Consider the following 18138-nt stretch of genomic DNA (forward strand, 5'->3'; position numbering starts at 1 on the left):
AGTAATCACTCCCATGAGAAGCCTACCTTCCTCTAATTTAAAAAAAAAAAAAAAAAACACCTTATTTGACTAATAAATTTATTAAAATAATGAGATATATCAGATGATCATAGAATCCAATTAGTAATGGGCCAATAAATATTTACTAAGCTCCTACTTATACCAGACACTGTTCTACAAATATAAGTAGAGAAAAATACCATTTACAATAGTATCAAAAATGAAATATTTAGAAATTAATAAAATGTATGTACGTACACTGAAAACTACAAAATATTACTGAGATAAACTAAAGAAGACCTAAGTAAGAAATATAGCATATTTACAGATTGGAAGGGACACTGTTGTTAAGATGTCAAGAGCATGAGTCCTTCCACACAAGCAAACTTTCAGTATCTACTGTGTCCTATATGTTAACAAGAGTCACTAGGTCAATTACTACATCAATGAAGTGTGAGTATCTAATATGTCTTATAGGATGAGGTGAGGGAACATAGTTCTGAAATATACTTTGACTTACCACTGAACATTAGTAATATTAGTAACCACAGGACTTAACATAATATGGAGAAAATGGTTGTTAGTGATGACTAGTAAATGTATTTTTAGAAAAGTAAATAAATAAATGCAATTCAGAAAATATTTGGCAGGTCAGCATTAACCTTCCATTTAGAAAAGCAGATTGTTAGTCAGCTGAATTATTATATTACATTGCTTTTGCTCATGAAATAAAGACATGAAGTCTAGAAATCTGAAGTTAAACTGTCATATTAGATAACATCATTAAAATTTTGCCTTTGCTGTCAATGAATTGATTATATCCTTCGAACCCAAAGGTCATATCTCCAAAGCATGTGCTGTAAAGAGCATTTCAAATCTTTGAACCAAATGGAATAACTACTTCCTGCTATGATGGGCATAGTAAAACTTATATGGGTTTATTTCCAGAATTTCTTTAGAATTGAACCAGCCAAATCAATATTGTTTTCAGTTTCACTCTCTAGGTAGGAAATAACCACATTCCTGAGATTCTTTTTCAGAAGAGTCATCAATTCAGAAAAGTTGTAAGTGTAGTGGCAGTTAGTTTCCCCAAATGCTACAGACAAATGTGCTCACTCCTAAAAACAGCTTGAGTGCTTCTTGAAGATGTTAGTTTTTTAAAATTTGATTTTTCAGAATCTAGCAAGCAACACAGAAGGTTGGGGAGACAGCTCCTTAGATAAATAAAGGTCATAAATATTTACAGAGTTTTGCTGAAGTGGTATATTTTTGCTAAAGAGAACTTCAGAATTTGTTATCCTGTTTCATTAAATCTACTGGAAAACATTTATCTTTCCCTTATATTTTAAACGTAGTCTGATCTTTAAAAAACAAACAAACAAACAAAAAAATGAAGTTCTTTAATACCACTTTCTGTTCTAGAACAAACTTAAAGTTAGTGAGATACATATTGGTCGCATGTCATCGATTTGCTTTTTCACAGATACCCAAAATCTATAGTAACAATTACATGTCAGTAGTTATCCACTCAACATGCTGTGTTTGGAAGAGAAGAGAAGAGGGAAATGAAGAGATGAGAAAAGAGAATAAAAGGGAAAAATGACTGAGGTGGAGGAATGGAAGAAAGTGGTAGGGAGATTAGAGAAGGGAGAATTAGTAACCCAAGGAAGGTGGACTTCATGGGTTCAAATACTTGCTTAGCAACAAAATTTCCATTTGAGCATGTGTAAATCATTTATTTTTTAATCAAATCATTCAATATTTATAAACTCCAATCCACGTGCGAATCACTGTGTTAGAGATATAACAAACTTACCAATCACTATTTCTGCCTGAAACTTATGAGATAGTTTCAGCATATATTTTTGAAGCAAGCAATTTATCTGTTAATTTATTTTTAGCTATGGCAATGAGGACTCTTGAGAGTCCCTTGGAAAGCAAAGAGGTCAAATCAGTTAGTCTTAAAGAAAATCAACCCTGAATACTCTTTGGAAGGACTGAAGCTAAAGCTGAGGCACCAATATTTTGGCCAACTGGTGCAAACAGCTGACTCATTGGAAAAGATCCTGATGATGGGAAAGATTGAAGAGTGAAGGAGAAGAAGGTGACAGAAAATGAGATTGTTGGATGGCATCCCCTATTCACTGGACATGGATTTGGGAAAACTCTGGGAGATGGTAAGGGACTGGGAAGCCTGGCATGCTGCAGTCCATGGAGTGGCAAAGAGGCAGAGACGGCTTGGTGACTGAACAATAAGAAAATGGCCCTGATATTTGATAAGAATGTTTCCATCATTATGAAAGCAATCCAATGAAATGTGATTTATGATGGGGGCTTTGTGACTTATCAGTTAACTAAATATATGCTATTATTTTTCCATCTTATAAGATGATAAAATTGAACATCTAAGAGATTGCTTCCCTGGTGGCTCAGCTGTTAAAGAACCCACCTACAATTTGGGAGACCTGGATTTGATCCCTGGGTTGGGAAGATTACCTGGGGAAGGGAATAGCTACCCACTCCAGTATTCTGGCCTGGAGAATTCCATGGAGTGTGTCCATGGGGTCTCATAAAGTCAGACATGTCTCGGTGACATTCACTTGCACTTTGAAGAGATTAATAAACTCATTGGAATATAACACTGTGAAATGATCTAAAATGATTTGGGTCCCGGCAGTCCCAAGCCATTTCTGATGGTCTCATACTTTGGTTCTAGGATTTATTTATTGAAACTTCATTGCAACTCTCTATTCCTGCCTTGCTATCCTATGATTTGAAAGTTTCTCACTTTTCACTCATCTCAACTGCCATTCAAGCTTACTTTCCCCAATAATCTGATGGTGAATATTTAGATAAAAAAGTGAACCATAGTACCTAAAACACATTATTATGTGGAGATGCCTAGCAATTCATGTTTTTCACTCCTCACAACAACTTTATCAGATGGGTGGTAACTTTATCTGTTTTTGTTTTAATAGCAAAGATCCAGAATATTTGGCTATACTACAACTTCATCAGCTATGACAAAGATATTACCATTTACTTCCCTGTATTAAGAAATATGCAGCTCAGTTCAGTTCAGTTGCTCAGTCATGCCCGAATCTTTGCAACCCCATGGACTTTAGCACACCAGGTTTCCCTGTCCATTACCAACTCCTGGAGCTTACTCAAACTCATGTCCATCGGGTCAGTGATGCCATCCAACGATCTCATCCTCTCTCGTACCCTTCTCCTTAAGCTTTCAATCTTTCCCAGCACCAGGGTCTTTTTCAATGAGTCAGTCTTCGAATCAGGTGGCCAAAGAATTGGGGTTTCAGCTTCAGCATCAGTCTTTCCAATGCATACTCAGGACTGATTTCCTTTAGGATTGACTGGCTTGATCTCCTTGCACTCCAAGGTACTCTCAAAAGTCTTCTCTAACACCACAGTTCAAAAGCATCAATTTTTCGGTGCTCAGTTTTCTCTATAGTCCAACTCTCACAGCCATATGTGACTACTGGAAAAACCATAGGTTTGACTAGATGGACCTTTGTCAACAAAGTAATGTCTTTGCTTTTTAATATGCTGTCTAGTTTAGTCATAGCTTTTCTTTCAAGGAGAAAGTGTCTTTGAATTTCCTGGCTGCAGTCACCATCTGCAGTCATTTTGGAGCCCAAGAAAATGAAGTCTGTCACTGTTTCCAGTGTTTCCCCATCTATTTGCCATGAAGTAATGGGACCAGATGCCATGATTTTAGTTTTTTGAATGTGGAGTTTCAAGCCAGCTTTTTCACTTTCCTATTTCACTTTCATCAAGTGGCTCTTTAGTTCTTCTTTGTTTTGTCATAAGGGTGTTGTCATCTGTGTATCTGAGGTTATTGATATTTCTCCCAGCAATCTTGATTCCTTGTGCTTCATACAGCCTGGCATTTCACAGGATGTTCTCTGCATATAAGTTAAATAAGCAGGGTGACAATAAACAGCCTTGACATAGTCCTTTTCCAATTTGGAACCAGTCTGTTGTTTCATGTCCAGTTCTAACTCTTGCTTCTTGACCTGCACACAGATTTCTCAGGAGGCAGGTAAGGAGACTTAGTATTCTCATTAAGAATTCTTCAGTTTTTTTGTGATCCACACTGTCAAAGGCTTTTCTGTAGTCAATAAAGCAGAAGTAGATGTTTCTCTGGAACTCTCTTGCTTTTTCCATGATCCAGTGGATGTTGACAATTTGATCTTTGTTTTCTCTGCCTTTTCCAAATCCAGCTTAAACATTGGGAAGTTCATAGTTCACGTACTGTTGAAGCCTCATTGCAGAATTTTGAGCATTACTTTGCTAGTGTGTGAGATGAGTGCGGTTGTGTGTTAGTTTCAACATTATTTGGCATTGCCTTTCTTGGGTCTGGAAAGAAAATTGGCCTATACCAGTCTTGTGGCCACTGCTGAGTTTTCCAAATTTCCTGGCATATTGAATGCAGCACTTTAATAGCACCATCTTTTAGGATTAGAAAGAGATAAATTGGAATTCCATCATCTCCACTAGCTTTGTTCGTAGTGATGCTTCCTAAGTCCCACTTGACTTTGCATTCCGGGATGTCTTCCTCTAGGTGAGAAATCACACCATCGTGATTATCTGAGTCATGAAGATCTTTTTTGTATAGTTCTTCTGTGTGTTCTTGCCACCTCTTATTAATATCTTCTGCTTCTGTTAGGTCCATACCATTTCTGTCCTATATTGTGCCCATTATTGCATGAAATATTCCCTTAGTTCAGTTCAGTCACTCAGTCGTGTCTGACTCTTTGTGACCCCATGAATCGCAGCACGCCAGGCCTCCCTGTCCATCACCAACTCCCTGAGTCTACCCAAACCCATGTCCATCGAGTTGGTGATGCCATCCAGCCATCTCATCCTCTGTTGTCCCCTTCTCCTCCTGCCCCCAATCCCTCCCAGCATTAGGGTCTTTTCCAATGAGTCAACTCTTCGAATGAGGTGGCCAAAGCATTGGAGCTTCAGCTTCAGCATCAGTCCTTCCAATGAACACCAAGGACTGATGTCCTTTAGGATGGACTGGTTGGATCTTCTTGCAGTCCAAGGGACTCTCAAGAGTCTTCTCCAACACCACAGTTCAAAAGCATCAATTCTTTGGCGCTCAGCGTTCTTCACCGTCCAACTCTCACATCCATGCATGACCACTGGTAAAAGCATAGCCTTAACTAGATGGACCTTTGTTGTCAAAGTAATGTCTTTTCTTTTAAATATGCTATCCAGGTTGGTCATAACTTGAAATATTCCCTTGGTATCTCTAATTTTCTTGATGAGATCTCTAGTCTTTCCCATTCTATTGTTTTCTTCTGTTTCTTTGCATTGATCAGAAAGAAAGACTTTCTTATCTCTCCTTGCTAGTCTTTGGAACTCTGCATTCAAACGGGTATATCTTTCCTTTTCTCCTTTGCCTTTAGCTTCTCTTCCCTTCTCAGCTATTTGTAAGGCTTCCTCAGACATCCATTTTGCCTTTTTATATTTGTTTTTCTTGGGGGTGGTCTTGATTGCTGCCTCCTGTACAATGTCTTTAACCTCTGTCCATAGTTCTTCAAGCTCTCTGTCTGTCATATCTAACCCCTTTAATCTGTTTGTCACTTCTACTGTATAATCATAAGGGATTTGATTAGGTCATGCCTGAATGGCCTAGTGGTTTTCCCTACTTTCTTCAATTTAAGTCTGAATTTGGCAATAAGGAGTTCATGATCTGAGCCACAGTCAGCTCCTGGTCTTATTTTTGCTGAATGTGTAGAGCTTCTCCATCTTTGGCTGCAAAGAATATAAACAGTCTGTTTTCCATATTGACCATCTAGTGATGTCCATGTGTAGAGTCTTCTCTTGTGATATTGGAAGAGGGAGTTTGCTTTGACCCATGCACTCTGTTGGCAAACTCTGCTAGCCTTTGCCTTGCTTCGTTTTGTACTCCAAGGCCAAACTTGCCTGTTACTCCAGTGTCTCTTGACTTCCTACTTTTGCATTTCAGTCCCCTATGATGAAAAGTACATCTTTTTTGGGTGTTGGTTCTAGAAGGTCTTTTAGGTCTTCACAGAACTGTTCAACATCAGTTTTTTCAATATTACTGGTTGTTGCATAGACTTGGATGACTGTGATATTGAATGGCTTGCCTTAGAAACGAACAGAGATCATTCTGTCATTTTTGAGATTGCACCAAGTGTTGCATTTTGGACTCTTTTGTTGACTATGAGAGCTACTCCTTCTCTTCTTCATTCTTTCTGGAGTTATTTCTCCACTGTTCTCTAGTAACATGTTGGGCAACTAGTGACCTGGGGAGTTCATCTGTCAGTGTCATATCTTTTTGCCTTTTCATACTGTTCATGGAGTTCGCAAGGCAAGAATACTGAAGTGGTAATTTGAGCATAATTTTGCAAAAAAAAAAAAAAAACCACTAAAATATTGTAAAGTATTACCCTCCAACTAAAATAAATAAATTAATCACAGATATAATCTATCAGTAAGCATATGATAAAGTATTGGGGATCTGAGGACTTTCTAATATCCCCTAATACTATTATTTCTATAAATTTGTAAATGGAGTCTTCACATGAATATAAAATGGCTGTACAGGAATGCCATAAGTAGAATAAATGAAACTCCTACTTATTCTATCCTTTATACTAAATGTAATTTTAAGTGATTACTTTTTTAGTCATTATTTTTATAACTCACCTGGCTAATTAATGGGTATGGAAAATTAGACTTTAAGTCTCTGAATCCTCCATGAACAACTGCCTCATTAGGCTGCATTTGTTTCAATTTTTTGTGGTGGTGGTGGTACATATCTGAGAAATAAAACATTTTAATGACCAAAGTTGCATGTGGAGTTATATCCATAACTCCTTAAATGTGTAGCTCTATACAGGAAGGATCCATATTATGTGTTAGGCATAGACTCATTCTTAGCAGCAAACTCTAAATCACAATGTTTAATACTAGACATTAGTAACAGAATTGCATGTGATGATTATTAAGTATTTGCAGCAAAACATTTCATGGTTTCTCCTTGTCTTTAATGTCTTTCTCTACCCTTCTATTATGCCAAAACTCAGATATCAGCAGCTTTCCCAGACATTTCAGATAATAAATTGTTACATTTCAAGCCCTAAGCAACATTTTACTTACTTTCATTTTGTAGTGCTTCAGATTTTTATTGTCTAGATGTCCATTTTTGTTGTTGGTGTTAAAACTGTTTTCTGCTTTTTTATATTTTCTGAATGCCTTCAAAGTTTTAAGCATTGGGAAGAATCCACACAAGGATGTATTTGTTTAGAAAGGTAGCAGTGTTTTTTTTTTTGTTTGTTTTTGTTTTTAAGGAAGGCAGCAGTCTCTGACCATAAAAGTTATGGTATCTAAGTTGCCAAAGCTGTCCTGTTAATTAGTATTTCATATTTATAATCAATTCCATATAAATTATTCCCTCTACTCCTTCATTTGGCAGTCAGAATATAAAAAAGATGTCAAAGAAGTGAGATGCAAGAAATATATTCCTTGTTAGGGTATATGAAACAATATGGAAATGAGAAGAATGTAACACACATACTTAAGTTTCATAATATTATTCTTAAAATATTATAAAGCATTACCTATGAAAAGGCCAATCAAGATGATTTAAGGCAAAGGAAAAACACGTGTAAAGACAAGGTGCCTTAACAAACATGGTGACTCTCAGGAAAGGGAAGTAGGTGGTTTGAGTGAGTCTGAATATACACAGCTAGAGGGTATTGATGAGAGATGAGGCTTTTTGGTTTATCATTTAGAGTTCATTTTGAAGGTAATTGAGAACACATGAGATGTTATTCTATTTGTGGCCAACCCAATCTGAGCATTACCAAGAAATTCTGGAACATGTAGTTTCAGTTTAGCTAAGGAATATTACAACATCATCACCATCCACCCTTGTAAATCTGAAATCCACACATACTTTCTGTAACTATATATAAATTCCAAAGAAGGAAAATAGAAAACCATGTTTTCATCTTACTGGAAGCAAGCATCACCTTGTACAGGTGAAAGCATACTAGACTTTCCCAAAAGTGAGAAAGAAGGACCTAAATATCATTTTATCCATCTTTGAGTGATATATTTCCTCTCTTCAATCAATCACATCTTTCTTTGATATCTTGAAACTTATAAACTGAGATTTTGTTTCTTATTATTAATACAATCTACGTCATATAGGAATGGGAATGGAAAATATATATAAATCTTTGTGTTAAATGGGGCAAAACCTCAAATGATTTGGAAGACATCCAAAATATTGGATGTTATTGGAGAATTATATTGAATTATATTGGAGAGAATTATATTGGAATTATATTGGAAATACTATCATCTTGGACACTAAGTACAAAGTGAAGATCTTATTTCAGCCCTAAAAACTGTTGGCAGGAAGCAAACTGAGAAAACTCCTCAAATGTCAACATGTGATTGTTATCTGCCATGAAAAGTAAAGGATGATACAGACAGCAGAAATAAAAGAACAAAGGATGAAATGTTTCCACAAAAGAAACTTCTGATCTACTCTTTTGTACTTATTCAGTTCAGTTCGGTTCAGTTCGGTTCAGTCACTCAGTCGTGTCTGACTCTTTGCAACCCCATGAATTGCAGCATGCCAGGCCTCCCTGTCCATCACCAACTCCCGGAGTTTGCTCAAACTCATGTCCATCGAGTTGATGATGTCATCCAGCCATCTCATCCTCTATCGTCCCCTTCTCCTCCTGCCCCCAATCCCTCCCAGCATCAGGGTCTTTTCCAATGAGTCAACACTTCCCATGAGGTGGCCAAAGTACTGGAGTTTCAGCCTCAGCATCAGTCCTTCCAATGAACACCCAGGACCGAGCTCCTTTAGAATGGACTGGTTGGATCTGCTTGCAGTCTAAGGGATTCTCAAGATTTTTCTCCAACACCACAGTTCAAAAGCATCAATTCTTTGGTGCTCAGCTTTCTTCACAGTCCAACTCTCACATCCATACATAACCACTGGAAAAACCATAGCCTTGACTAGACGGACCTTTGTTGGCAAAGTAATGTCTCTGCTTTTTAATATGCTATCTGGGTTTAAATTTCCTTCCAAGGAGTAAGCATCTTTTAATTTCATGGCTGCAGTCACCATCTGCAGTGATTTTGGAGCCCCCCAAAATAAAGTCTGACACTGTTTCCACTGTCTCCTCATCTATTTCCCACAAGGGGATGGGACCAGATGCCATGATCTTAGTTTTCTGAATGTTAAGCTTTAAGCCAATTTTTTCACTCTCCTCTTTCACTTTCATCAAGAGGCTTTTTAGTTCCTCTTCACTTTCTGCCATAAGGGTGGTGTCATCTGCATATCTGAGGTTATTGATATTTCTCCCAGCAATCTTGATTCCAGCTTGTGCTTCTTCCAGTCCAGCATTTTTACTTATTAGTAATGCTCATATAGGAGCCACATGATAAATGCTTCACTCTTTCCCCTTATTTTTCAGTATAGTGAGTTTATACACAATATGAAAGAATTTCTGAATGTTCTTCCTTAGGATCACTATACACTTCTGATGCTACAAGCAATCTAGAGATTTCTTGTAGGATATTTCAAATTTTTTTTCAACAAGGTCATTATGTGAAGGGTAAATATCTGTGTTCAAAGTGTTACTGAACCTCAATCTACTGTTTAAACATTTTCTATCAAGGCACAAGTCAGAATCTTCAAATCTGATTCTGGTTGTATTTTCTCTCTTGTACTTCATTTCTGGCCTCACTTCCTGGTGTCTCCCACTTTGCTGCAAAGAAAAGGCTCTCCCTGTTTTCAGTTTTGCTGAATTATATGACTTTGCTAAAAATTGTAAAGTTATAAGTTTAAGAATCTTAGGTCTGATTCTTCATATTAAAATGTGGATTTGGGAAATTTGAGAATTCTTTTGAATAAAGCTTAGATTTTGAGATAATGACTTATGACTTAAAAAATCCAATTTAAAATACATAGGAAATAATTTTCTATGCAAATTCAGTGGTTGGGGTGATATAGATCAAATGACAGATTGAATATGAAAATATTTTTAAATATTATGTTCTTTATGCCCACTGAACTAAGAATCTCACTATATGTACCTCAATTTTCTGCAAATTATATATTCTGCCAAGTGTTTTTTTATCTTTTTTTTTAGGAGTTTCATACTTTATTTCTCCAGTTGAAATAATTATACAGTCAAATATAAATTAAAGGCCTGGTTGTATAAGAAACCCAGGTCCTTTAGGTGGTTCAGCCAAACAGGTAAGACCTCTGGCTGATTCACATGAGATGCATTCACTCCTTGGCCCAGATTTTGGGATTCTCCTAGCCTTGAGTTCATTAATAGTTTCTTTAAAATCCTTAAGTGTCAGATCCTCCTAGTAGTTGTCATTTATTTGAACCATTGGTGGATTTACACAGGCCCCTAAACATTCCACTTCTATAAGAGTGAAAAGTTTGTCAGGTATAGTCTCTCCAACCTTTATTTCAAGTTTTTTTGTTTTTTTTTTTTTCTTAATGGCCTCCAGTATGCTGTCAGACTTTCAGTGCATGCAAGGCATAGTAGTGCATACTTGAATATACTTTCCAACTGGCTTTGCAATCTATATTGTATAAAAAGTTGGTACATCATATACACTCATCGGAGGTACCTGTAAAACATTTTCAGCCTTGTTCATAGCAGAGTTGGGCAGCCATCCATTCTTTCTTTGGGCTAAATCCAGGATCAGAAGCACAGCTTCTGCTTTATGCCCCTTTAGGTGTTGTTGTTGTCCAGTCCTTCATTTGTTTCTGAATCTTTGTGACCCCGTGAACTGCAGCACACCAGGATTTTCTGATCTTCAATATCTGCCTGTGTTTGCTCAAATTCATGTCCTTTGAGTCTATGACACCATCCAACTATCTCATCCTCTTTTACCCCCTTCTCCTCAATCTTTCTCAGCATCAGGGTCTTTTTCAATGAGTCGGTTCTTCGCATCAGAGGTCCAAAATATTGAAACTTCAGCTTCAGCACCAGTCCTTCCAATCAATATTCAGAGTTGATTTTGTTTAGGATTGACTGGTTTGATCTTGCTGTCCAAGGGAGTCTCAAGAGTCTTCTCCAACACTACAGTTCAACACTACAGTTGTTCAGCATTCAGCCTTATTTATGGTCCAGCTCTTACATCTGTATGTGACTACTGGAAAAACCATAGCTTTGATTTTACGGACCTTTGATTACAGAGTGATGTCTCTGATTTGTAATATGTGTCTAGGTTTGTCATAACTTTTCTTCCAAGGAGCAAGCATCTTTTTATTTCATGACTGCAGTCACTGTCCACAGTGATTTTGGAGCCCCCCAAAAGAAAGTCTATCACTGTTTCCATTGTTTCCCCATCTATTTGCCATGAAGTGATGGGACCAGAGGCCATGATCTTTGTTTTTTGAACACTGGGTTTTTTCACTCTCCTCTTTCACTTTCATCATGAGGCTCTTCGTTTCTGTTCACATTCAGCCATAAGGGTGATGTCATCTGCATATGTGAAGTTATTGATATTTCTCCCGTCAATCTTGATTCTAGCTTGTGCTTCATCCAGCCCAGCATTTCATGTGATGTACTCTGTATAAGTTAAATAAGCAGAGTGATGATATACAGCCCTGACATATTTTTTTTCCAATTTGGAACCAGTCTGTTGTTCCACACCCAGTTCTAATTGTTGCTTCTTGACCTGCATAAAGATTTCTCAGGAGGCAGGTAAGGTGGACCTTGTATTCGCATCTCTTTAAGAATTTTCCACTGTTTCTTGTGTTCCACACAGTCAAAGGCTTTGGCATAGTCAATAAAGCAGAAGTCATTTTTTTTTTAACAGTTGTCTCTGTCCTCTTAAGAGTTTTCCACTGTGAAATCAAATGGAATATCTAGATTATTGTCACATAATTTACTTTTACTTATTGATCAGCACACCTAAAATACTCCTGATCAAACAAGAACTACAAATAATTTGTATGTGTCTGTGATTGAAATGTTTTTGACATCTTCCTTCCACAACTTTAAAACAATTATAGAATATTTTTTAAACATACCTTGTTATGTATTCCTTCTAAATATCCTATTTCATTTTTTTTTTTCCTGAGTGCTCTTTTTTTTTTTTTTTTTTTATATTGGAGGCTAATTACTTCACAACATTTGCAGTGGGTTTTGTTCATACATTGACTGAATCAGCCAGAGTTACAATAAATATCCTATTTTGTTAAACTTTCCTCATATTATGTGGATTTAGTTATTATATATGAGCTTTTTTTAACCTAATTATCTTTAAATGTCCTATTTTATTTATTTAAAAAAATATTTTTAAATGTCCAATTTTTATTGCAAATTAAATACATGGATGATATTTGAGTTTTTTTTTCTTAATTTTTTCCTTATGTGTATGGATATTAGGGAAAACTTGGTATTTTTGGTATTATTTTAATAATTTCTGATATTGAAGTCCATAAAATTCTGGAAGCCATCTTCCTTTGGCAATGTTTTCAGTTACAGATTTTTTTTTTTTTTTTTTTTTGTGGGATCTAGGGCATCTGTTGGAGAAGGAAATGGCAACCCAGTCCAGTATTCTTGCCTGGAGAATTCCGTGGCTGGAGGAGCCTGGTGGGCTGCTGTCCATGGGGTTGCACAGAGTCGGACACGACTGAAGTGACTTAGCATTCATGCATGCATTGGAGAAGAAAATGGCAACCCACTCCAGTGTTCTTGCCTGGAGAATCCCAGGGACAGAGGAGCCTGGTGGGCTGCCATCTATGGGGTCACACAGAGTCGGACACGACTGAAGCGACTTGGCAGCAGCAGGGCATCTGTGATTATCTTGCTAGTAGAGAAACTCAGAGACAAACAGAACAGACATTATAGGAAGAAAGAAAGGATTGTGAAGGAATTCTTGGGAATCCATGAATCCTTAATGTCTCATGACAGACATGCAAACATTCAGAGTGTAATGAAAGGAAACTGTCAGCACACCACTGTGATAGTGGAGAGGAGTGGACATTGTTTAGCTCAATTAGCTGGTCTTCATCTAAAAGCCTTCCAGATGAGGCCAAAATGAACTGCTGTGAGGTGATGAATCATGCGTTTTAACCTTAAAATATTCCTTTAATTATAAATACATCATTTTTTAAGCCTATACATTTCAGGTCTGGAAATACAGCATTCTACATCTGCAATTAAAATAAACAAATGTATGTCCTTTCCAGGATATGCAGAGAACACTAGTTACTCACAAAGAGGAACATGCCATGCAATTTGACTCAGAATAACACAGATGAGAAGTTAATCTGCTTTCTACACTCACCAATTCTCATTTAGAAGAGAAAACTCCTGGGGCATCATTTGATGAATAGCTAAAAAATTCATTCATAACATATACAACAGATATATTTAATATTCATGATGCATTCCCAATATAAGACCAATGTTTTCAATATAAACATTAAATAGATATATCAGATGACAGTTTTTCTGAGGATTATAAACATAGATTCTTGTGATATAAAAAGTTATTGCCTATTATTTTGTGCATTTAACATATTTAATTAAATGTGTATCCTTTTAAGTGTTAATATACATAATATACATTAATATACATTTTCCTTCAGCTGCAGGTGATAAACAATGATTTTTTTTTCTACTCTATACAAATAATAAGCAGGACAGTGTCATTTGGGAAAAAATGTGAAGCTATATCTTTGGAAGAAAAGCTATGGCCAACCTAGGCAACGTGCTAAAAAGCAAAGACATCACATTGCCAACAAAGGTCCATCCAAAGCTATGGTTTTTCCAGTAGTCATGTATGGATGTGAGAGTTGGACTATAAAGAAAGCTGAGGACCAAAGAACTGATGCTTTTGAACTGTGGTGTTGGAGAAGACTATTGGGAGTCCCTTGGGCTGCAAGGGGATCAAACCAGTCAATCCTAAAGGAAATCAGTCCTGAATATTCACTGGAAGGACTGATGCTGATTGGCCATCTGATGTGAAGAACTGACTTATTGGGAAAGACCCCGATGCTGGGAAATATCAAAGGCAAGAGGAGAAAGGGATGATAGAGGATGAGATGGTTGGATGGCATCATGGACTCAATGGAACAGACTTTGAGTAAACTCCGGGAGTTGGTGATGGACAGGAAAGCCTGGCGTGCTGCAGTCCATGGGTTTGCAAGGAATTAGACACAAGTGAGTGACTGAACTGAACTAAACTGATATCTGTGAGGAAGCTTCAAATTATAGTATCAGATTATGTGTGACTTTCACAGATTAAGTTATTGCCCATGTGAAGCAACACATTATCAGAGAGAAATTATTTAGTATGTACATTATTAGGCCACAACAACGTCAAGTAATCTTGCCTTTGAAAGAGACTCTTTTGTCATTGCTTTTTGAACAAGAGACTATTTTGCTAACTCTAACTCTAAATTGTACACTAGTCTTAATTCTTCCTTGCATGTGACAGTTCAATTTAGATGAGGACGGTCATAAAACATCAAGTTCTTCTCCTTGCAGTTCTCCTTTCCAGTGTCGTCTGTGTTGGATAGAGGAGCTTCCTGATGACCTGTTGAGTTGGTGGGAAAAATGAATGAATGAATGAACAAATGAATAACCAAATAAAGCCTAAAGCTGAAAATATTCCATGAGTGGCAAGGAGGGAGGGAGAAAAAGGAATATTTTTAACTTTTCATTTACTGAAGTTTGATGAGGTGATGTTTAGGTTCCTCGGGATTCACTTGTGAATTAAGATGGAAGAGACAAATGTAATTTTTTCTAAGAGTCTCTGAGCCATAGAAATAGGAAATTTGGGCCTTAGATATGATCACTTCTCAAATCTACTGTAAGCAGTATTTAAGTAGGACACAAGAACAGGAAGGAAGAATAATGTAATATAGAGAAACTCACATATGCATAAGGGATCTTTCATGTATTTACTCAACTTCCTTTTGAAGTTAGTGGTAAGCCTTAAGAAATATTTTTTTGTGATGCTTTTTTTTTTTTTTTAGTAATAAATTGGATTATTGGAAAACTTTTAGGTTTTATTGTTTAACAAAGAAATATAGTTTCCATAGGTGATTATTATTGTAAGAGGTAAATATTCCCTATAGAATTTCTCATTAACGTTGGACAAACTATAATGAAAAACAGGAACGACATTTCTTAGAATAGGTCCATTCTCAAGGGATTCATTAAGAAAAGATAATGACATACATTGCATACCTCCTAAAATGTGGACATGTGCCTTCATTCTGTAGTTATCTTTGAAGTGAAGTCGCTCAGTCGTGTCCAATTCTTTGTAACCCCATTGACTGTAGCCTATCAGGCTCCTCAGTCCATGGAATTTTCCAGGCAAGAGTACTGGAGTGGATTGCCATTTCCTTCTCCAGAGGATCTTCCCGACCCAGGGATCGATCCTGGGTCTCCCGCATTGCAGGCAGACACTTTACCAAGTAGGGTTAAATTAATTAAGATAAAAAAACTATTAGAGAGAGATTTGGAAATCCATGCATGAACTGCTAGCTTGAATATGACATTTTTTGAATGTCCTGTGTGCTTTTGAAAACCATTATTAACATAGAATATCTGTGCCTAATATATTGTAATAGCTCTTTCTTAACCCTTCTATACAAGATTAGTGCAAACAATCAATCATTAGTAGCAGATTTTAGAAAGAAAATTCTGATGTGTTGATATGAATATATTCCCATAAGCTCATTTTTCACTTGCGAAGACAGAGAATGTTTAGTTAAAAACCAACCTTATCTAGGAATAGCTGCATTTCTGTCAGTGAGAAAGCTGATAGAAAGATTTGGCAGCTATAGAAAAAAGATATACTCTAGGAGTTGTGTTTATTTTTTCCACATAAATTCCTTCAAGAAATATGTATGCCTCATTTTTTATTAGTGTAAAGGAGAAAAAAAAAATCCCTTTCTCTTAGAAAATCCACTGTCACGTATATTGGTATTTTTAGTACCTTAATAAAACCCAGGGATTTGTTCTAAAGAACATCACATTATGGATGTTTCCTTGAGAAAATGCAACAGTGAGCTTTAGTTAAACAAAGAATTATGCTTCTTTGTTTCAAGTGAATTTAGTTTAAATATAGTCATTTGAAATATAAGTTTAAGCAGAATTTTAATTAGCTTATAAGCCCTGAGATATGCTTCTCAGTAATGCTGAGTGTTTTGAGCCTCTACTTTCAGACTCACTCCATATTAATTTTAGCATGATAAGCAACCTTGTCTTTCATGCATTTTAAAGTCAAACAAATAAGATTGTTATTGACTCTAGTCACTTTATATTAACTCTCTGGTACCTGGTTATTATCATCTGATCCAGAAGTTCAAAAGGATCCAGCATTGCCTCTGAAAAAGTTCCAAGTTAGAAGGGAACTGAGACATTGATTTGCTAAGAGATAGTTGGTTTCTTGGACAACACATCCTTGTGTTCAGAGATAGAGGTAAAATATTAAGCATAGCCTCTGTTTAAACTCCTTACATTACAAAGACAGTGTTAGTAAATGATAATAATCTTAGCTGCTCTATTAATTGCATAATGTACTAATAAATACTAATAGTTATTGAATATTCATTACAAATTTTGCCGTGCTAAGTCTTTACATTTAATTTCTTCTTCATCACTCACAACAATCTATGGTTTGTAAATTTTCCAGTGAGGTAAGGAAAATGACAATTATTAAATATTTTACTTCAACATCACTCATCTTGGACATGACACAGAAGAGAGTCTGATTGAGGTCTATTTATGTCTAGAGTTCAAATATTTAACCTCTTTGCTATATTGTGAAAAGGCATTTGTTCTGTTAATTTGACATACTACTTCTACTACTACTAACAAGCATTTATTAAACATTTGCTGATACCCTTCTAAATGATTCCCAATAATTAATTCTTACATAGATTCTACTATCCCACCAACTACAATCAATAGTACTCAAGATAGTTGTCTTATCAAATATACAATCCTGGTAATATGTCTAATAACGTTATTGTGAAAGTCACTCAATCGTGTTCAACTCTTTGTGACTCCATGCACTATACAGTCCATGGAATTATCCAGGCCAGAATACTGGAGTGGGAAGCCTTTCCCTTCTCCAGGGGATCTTCCTGACCCAGGGATTGAACCTAATACTCCTGCATGGCGGGTGGATTCTTTACCAGCTGAGGCTCAAGGGAAGCCCCAAAGCATTATAAATATGTGTATACACACACACACACATATGTGTGTAAATATATATATATATACATATATATATGTATTACACACACATAAATATGAACTAGAGTGTTTATAGTACCCCTATTTACAGATGCCACCAAACTGGAAATTGTCTAAACATCCACTAGTGTTTGAATGGATAAATAAATTGTAATGTATTTAAAGAATAGAACACTATAGAGCAACATTATATTGAAATTCATAATTAAATGTTGAATGAAAGAAGTGTGCATTTTTTAAAGAAGTATGTACTAATCCAATTTTTATCCAATATAAAAATAAGCAAAACTAATCTATGTTGTTATAAGTCAAAGTAATGATAACCCTCTGAAATGAGTAAAGTGACTAGAAGAGATATAAAAAGAAGACTCTGAGAAGCTAATATAATTTTTTTGAGTGGTGATTATTTATCTATCTATATCTATCTTTAACTATATATATATACCTGACAAAATGTGGTCCACTGGAGAAGGGAATAGCAAACCACTTCAGTATTCTTGCCTTGAGAACTCCATGAACAGTATGAAAAGGCAAAAAGATAGGTTAGAGAAAGATGAACTCTCTAGGTCGGTAGTTGCCCAATATACTACTGGAGATCAGTGGAGAATAACTCCAGAAACAATGAAGAGATGGAACCAAATAAAAACAACACCCAGTTATAGGTGTCTGCTGGTGATGGAAACAAGGTCCTATGCTGTAAAGAGCAATATTAAATAGGAACCTGAATAGTTAGGTCCATGATTCAAGGCAAAATGAAAGTGGTAAAATGAGATGGCAAGGGTGAACGTTGGCATTTTAGGAATCAGTGAACTAAAATGGAATGGAGTGGGTGAATTTAACTCAGATGATCATTATATCTACTACTGTG

The 18138-nt window shown here is 36.2% G+C and overlaps 1 pseudogene; it reads right to left on the reverse strand.

Annotated features, from left to right (window-relative positions):
- Positions 1 to 10224: 10224 nt before the first annotated feature.
- Positions 10225 to 16391, reverse strand: LOC122450032 (annotated as a pseudogene).
- Between the last annotated feature and the right edge of the window lie 1747 nt (positions 16392 to 18138).

Source organism: Cervus canadensis, chromosome 11 (assembly GCF_019320065.1).
Source record: "Cervus canadensis isolate Bull #8, Minnesota chromosome 11, ASM1932006v1, whole genome shotgun sequence".
In the NCBI taxonomy this organism is placed as follows: domain Eukaryota; kingdom Metazoa; phylum Chordata; class Mammalia; order Artiodactyla; family Cervidae; genus Cervus; species Cervus canadensis.